We start from the raw sequence: 6,779 nt of genomic DNA on the forward strand, positions 1-6,779 counted from the left end.
AAAAGCCCCTTCAATATCCGCGAACACCCCCATCGCCTACTCACCCTTCAGAGTTCCATCCTCTATCTTTAAACCAAAGAATAAAGAGCAGACTCACAGTGCTTTCCACGTTGGTTTTCATTTAGGGGGTGCGACTTTAGTGCCTTCTTGCGAATGTGACGCTTTACCAGTCTCCCAAGACATTTCAGCGAAAATGATGTTAGACTGATTTGCCTGAAGTCCTTTGGATTTGAATAGTCATTTTTCCCAGGCTTAGGTAAGAAGACTACCTTCACCTTCTGCCAAGAGGAAGGCACGTAGCCCAGAGCAAGACATCCTCGAAAAATATTTCTTAGAAGTTGCTCTAACTGCCTTATATCCTCTTTTACCATCGCTAGGTAGATGCATCCATGCCAGGTGCTTTGAAGTTTTCAAATGACAGTATAGCAACTCTCGCTTTTTCATTGGTAACAACCGCTCTTGCAGTGTCCCAATTCCCCAGTGTCCCTCCACGTAGGTGTTGTTTTGAAGCGTTTCCAGAAACCCCCGATTCATTTCATCCCACTTCTGAGACATGTTCTCCCGGGTGGTGTTCATGCAAGTACCACCCGGTTTTCTAAGAGAGTCCAATTTGGCCGACTTATCCTTATTAAGGTCTCTGTATAACCTCAAAGTCTCCCTTTCACCTTCCAGTTTCTCACAATATGCTTTAAAAGAGTCTCGTTTAGAACGTTTTACGAGCGTTTTATATTCATGTTGCGAGTTCTGTAAGTTTAGCCAGTCTTCGTCTTTATTGCTTTTGCAGTCACAATTTAGAAGTCGTCTGATTGATTTCCTGAGTATCTCCAGTTCTCGGCTCCACCATGGAACCGTTTTACCACTCTGGCCTCGGGAAATAGGACAAGCCTCTTCAAAGCACTCTAAAAGTGCACAATTCAGAGTTTTCAATTGATCTTCTATCGCCTTAGTCGCCTAGGGAGTTCAACTTTGTCGCCAAGAAGTTCATTGAACTTCGTCCAATCCGTTTTCCTAGGATTCCGTCTTTGTATTAAAGGCTGTTAGCCTGCAATAGTTAAACTAAATTCTAACTAACGATGATCTGAGAATGAGACTTTATCTAGCACTCACCAGTTTCTAATCAACTCTAGCGACTTTGGAGTACAGATTGTTAGGTCAATTACTTCACTTCTTCTTGGCCCCGCGTCATTAGACCAGTGAAAGTGATAAAATCAAACAGCTTCTCTCCTCTAGAATTGCATTTGCTACTCCCCCAACAAATACGCTGAGCATTCGCATCACAACCTATTAACACTTCAAGGCCACTTGATTCTGCATACACTACCAGATCCCTTAGTTCTTGCATCGGCGGACGGCACAAAGAATCATAAGGGAGGTAGGCAGAGGCAACTATGCCTTTCTCTTCTTACCATTAACTTGGTATTGTAAATTGACCGCAACAAGGTCCTAGAAACAGAATTATGTCAGCATGGTTGCCTCTAACAATTTGAACATCAGAACGCAGGCCTTCGGTCTCGAGGATCTTTCATCGAACCTAGTCCCCTTGACTGATCCAATACCACAGATTCTGTTAAAACAAACCCATGGCTCTTGAACCAGAAATATATAAGGAGGCCAGACCTGCAACTTGGCTAGCTTCGCCGCCAGTAGATAGGAAGAAGCTTTGGCATGATGCATCGCTTGCCTCACAGAGAAAATCTGATCCGTTGCTGATTTGCCTGAATGGATTCCACTACTTGGCTTGCTCTACAATGTAATTGTTGCCCCTCTTTAATATATGACCTATCCACTGCCACATCCGTTTTCCAATCGCAGTGCGTACGAGTACCAGTCCTGCGCACCAACCAAGTTCTTCGTTTAGGATAGTGTCAGGTCGTACGACACAGACAGGTATTGACGAAGGCTTGGATCTTTTGGGTAACCGTGGAGTTTCCTTTCAATGTGCTACTCTCATATAGAAACGCACAAAGAACAGAAGCACATAATAATCTGAACTTGATCTTGGCGTTGAGACAACTGCCTTTCCAGATTTTAGACTGACGAAGACGGTTCTAGCATTGTTAATGCATTGGGCAACGTCCAATTCGGTGACACTGTCCGCAGAAACGACGTGGCCTATATATACGGATTAATCGACGCCTTTGGGGCCTTCCCCCTTAATGCAGATAGAGAGAGTATGATGACCCGTGAGACTGAGAACTTTGGTTTTATTGGTGTTTATCTTCAGTCCAATTCCATTTGCACCTCAAATTCAAAGCCATTTGACTAAGGTAAATGGCCCAGTGAGAGATCAAGCAGATGTCATCAACGTAGTTGAGGTATTTGAGGAAAAATGTCATACTCTATTGGACTTCACCACGCCCTCCAGACCAGGCAGCATGAACAACGTCACCGATTAGAATAAGGAATAATATCGGTGATAGTATGCAGCCCTGGTGAACTCCTCTTTGCGCCTCAAAATCCTCCGAGATTTTCCTGCATTGCAGCACGTGACATTTTGGGCCCATCATATGTCGCTATTAGTTTTTCTGTAATGCCCCTCCTGCATAGAGTACTCCAGGTGGAGCGAAGATTTACGGCCACATGCAAGCTCTTTCTTGATGCAGTATAGTAAATTCCTGAAATTATTGCGATCTGCGCCAATAGCAAAGTATCTCTTGTCATGGCGTACACTACGTTGAACTTCTCGGGATTTCGCTCGGTATCAGAGTTCAAATGCGTCATCCCCGCCATCACCCGCAGGGGTTAGTAGAACTTTCAACACCTTCCGTGCATCGATCCATTTCCAGGATTTCGCAGTCACCTTAGATCTTATAACCCCCCTTCGGGACGAAGCCGACGAAATTTGTCATCATTATATCTGCCGTCCGATCAGCAAAATAGCTCTCCCACTGTCGAACGAAAGCTGGGACATACAAGCGGTCGGTGATGAACTTAGGGGGTCATCAGATGGTGATCTCTTTCGAGACCGATGTAAGTCCCTCTCTTGTAACGCACATCCAGCAGACAATTTCTAAATCTACTGTTGACCGTGAAGTGGTCGATGTGAATATTCGTACGGCGTCGGTCAGTTCAAACCCAACTGACTTTATGGGAGATTCTATGCTCAAACATTGTGCCATCAATGACGACGGGATGGAAATCCACGAACCTTCCACCATTACCGTTGCGGTCGCCAAGACCATGTCTCACCTTCACATGTCGGAGTAAGGTGTTGTCAGAGCCCACCTTGGTATTCAGGTCACCTCCACCTTGGTATTCAGATCATCTCCACTATATCGGAAGTTTCCGTTAGTGCGAAGCATTGTACAATTATGATGCTCCTTAACCTGAAACGGAAACTTCCAGTTAGAAATCTGACAGAAACCGACTCCCAAATTAAGAGAACGCGCTTTGCGGTAGCCGTCAGAAGCAGCGTTGTACCGGATTCACGTCTCCTACCACTTGGCTTTCCAGAATACAGAAGTACATTGTCATAAGCGTGGCAAGAGAGGAGTACTCTCCAGAGTCCCAGAATTCTACTTCGTTTAAACCCAAAATATCCAGCCTATACCGCTTGAATTCCCGCTCAAGTTGCAGAAAGTGAGCATTCTTAAGACCGTCACTACCGTCGTCGAGGGGCGTGCGTGCATTCCAGAAACCAGTCATTGTCTGTTTTCGATAGCCAAAGGTCGTAGGCGTGAGGTCAGTCCCTATCCGAGAAATTGTTGATGTTTTGGTAAAAATAAAATTTCAAAATTGGCAAGTTGCTTGCCCATAAGTTTCTATCCCCTTAGTCGCCTGTTATGACAGGGAAGACTTTGAATGTACTCTTAAGCCCCAACGTACCGGGCACACGCAGCAACGTGATACCCTTATAATTGCAGCGCTGAGTGATATCTCCCTTTTTCTGTTTCTGTTTCTTCCATGCTTGGTGGTGGTAGTATTTGCATGTCGTCCTCAACTGGCGGGACCTCCAAATTACCGATATTTTGGTTGTTGAGCAGTTCATCAAAGTACTTAACCCATCGCTCCACTGCTCGGTCAGAAATTAGATTTCATTTTTTGTCCTGGCAAGATGAGCATCGAGGTGTATAAGGCTTCATCCTGCTGACTTGTTGGTAAAACTTCCGCGCATGGTGCGGTTGCTCCCTGTACTTTTCGAGACTGTTTGGTTCTCCTGGGTTTCCTTTTTCCGTCTGTGAAGTCGCTTCTCCATCCGGCGGATTTCGTGATAGGCTTCTGCGCGTGCCCGAGTTCTTTGAGAGTGCAGCATTGCCCGGTGTGCAGTATTCTTCCATTCCATTGCTAGTTTACATTCTTAGTCGAACCAGTCGTTTCGACCCCTTTTGCGACTGGGGTCAAGTATGTTTGCGGCGTACCAATGATAATATTCTTCAAGTGATTGTGAAGATCATTTGTTGTTGCTTCATCTCTAGGATATCTATTAGCTGCAGTTATTGCAGCATTTATTTGTAACTTATACATGTTATAGAGGGCTGTGCTGTGGATGGCTTCAGTGTAAACTCTCACCTGATTACCAGGAGGGATTGTTGGCGGTGTTGTAATTCGAGCCCGGAGCACTGTACCAATAAGATAGTGATCCGAGTCTGTATTGCCCTCCTATATGTTCTGACATTCATGAAGGCTTGAAGGTGGCGGTGTTCAATCAACACGTGGTCAATTTTGTTGAAAGTGATCCCATTGGAGAGGCCCACGTATGTTGGTGGATCGCTTTCCGTGCAAACCAGGTTTCGTCCGTTATCATTGGTATGTAAACTATGGAAGCGGACGTGTGGCCTGAATACGCCTCCGTCCCTATTTCAAGGATAATAACATACTTCGGACAGGCTTGGTGGGTCCGCTCAACTGCCTCGTAGAAGGTATCCTTCTCCGGTTCCGCAGTCTTATCTGTAGGGACGTGAATGCTAACGAGGTTTGTATTTCTAAATTTGCCTCGCAAACATAGAGTGCATAGCCTTTGACTTATGTTTTCAAAGCCAATAACAGCAGGTTTTATTTTTTGGTTGACTAGGAAACCTAGTCCGAACACATGGTTTACGGGATGGTCACTATAGTATATGATGTAGTAGCTCTTCTCCAGGAAACCGGTCCATGTCCAACACATCTCTTGCAACGCTGTTACATCAATCTTGTACAGGGTATTAGCCAGCTGCCGTGCAGGATTCGGTCTGTACAGGGAGCGCACGTTTCTTAAGAAAATGCACAAATCGTTATCCCGTTTTCGTTGCGGGAATTATCTTTGTGTTGTCAATCCAGTCTGAGGCTCCTTTCGTGGCTTCATAAAGGCAGTTTTCGGTGTAAGTTTGTCAGTCCTACCCAATCCCCAACCTAGAGGACCACTTGGTACAATTTGTTCCGTTTTTAGGCGCCGGAGACTCCTTCTCCGTCCGCAGTTTTTCATTAAGGAAATACTCCCAGCCATCAACACGAGGAGGTGGAGACAGGATGTGGTAATAGAGTTGTTGATGTTAGTTCAGCAGGCGTTTCGCAGGTTTAATGCTCCATCGTGGGTACCAGTCCACGTTTCGCCCTGGGACCTACATATACTACCCTTTGACCGCCTGCACCAAGGTCATGACCATCCAGGTCTATTGTGAAAACACGACGATTATAAACAATCTATTATTGAAATGATAGTTAATATGCTTGTAGCTTACATGATTTCACTGAATGAAATGACGTAATTTCTTACGTTTCTTAATGTAGTGAACTATGATATTATGCAGCTCAATTCCTACTCCAAATGTGTCAAAGTGCTCCTTAAAAAGTGTTCAAGTATTTAAATGTGACTGAGTGCGGAATTGTACTTAGACCTACTTCTGCAAACAATGCCTTCTCAAGTTGATGAAATTACTAACAGACGGGATACGCCAAAGACGGCCATGGAAATAATAAAAGCCTGACTTATGAATTGAAGCGCGTTTTGAAAGAACCAAAGTCAGTTCTTAAGAAGTCAGATTGCCTTGTAAACAAATCCAAAGAACATTAGAACAATACCCGGATGTTTTCCACGGGTTTCAGATTCGAAAAACAAACAGGACCAAACCATCAAATACCGTCCTTTTGGAAAACGAACGATAACAAAAAAGGCTCTCCTGGGCAAGAAACAATTGAAAAGCAAAAACTGAACAAAAATGGGACGAATATTTTCCACTCATTTGACAGATCCTTTTGTTATTAACTGAATAGGATCCGATATTTTCAATGCCGTTTTAGCTGTTGCTCTCGCTGTTCAGTTTTGTTCAAAATCATATGCATGTGTATACATAGCATGTACGGGGTCTGTAAAACGACTCGTTAATCGTTCCTTTGTTTTTGTGAATTGGCATAATGTCCTTTGGTATTCCCAGGACGAAACATTATGTTTCCCCCTTAGGAGCCCCCAGGTGATTATTGTTTATGTTCATTTGTGGTTTTTCTAGTTCTGAATATTTGAATCAAACGACAGGACTAATCAGAGTCTTTGAACCCAGGAGTCCCGGTTGACTTCAATCATGGCTAATGGCCTGAAGTTAATGGTCGGCGCGAGAACTGTGAAATGCCATTCAAATCAAGTCAGGATCTAAACCAAATGCATGCAGTTCATTGCGCAGAGACAACAGAATGAAGTAGGACCGCATGGGTGGCAGCAAATGTGCATGCCAGTTGGGGACCTTTCAAACTTTAGGCTTCAAGGTATTCGAACCCTTTCGAGGAAACGTTTCAACGTCATTTGGTTTTTGTTGTTCAATAAGTCATAGGACTTCTAAGGATAAACGGTGGGTTCTGATTATTTTCAC

Source organism: Hermetia illucens, chromosome 6, assembly GCF_905115235.1.
Source record: "Hermetia illucens chromosome 6, iHerIll2.2.curated.20191125, whole genome shotgun sequence".
Taxonomy (NCBI): domain Eukaryota; kingdom Metazoa; phylum Arthropoda; class Insecta; order Diptera; family Stratiomyidae; genus Hermetia; species Hermetia illucens.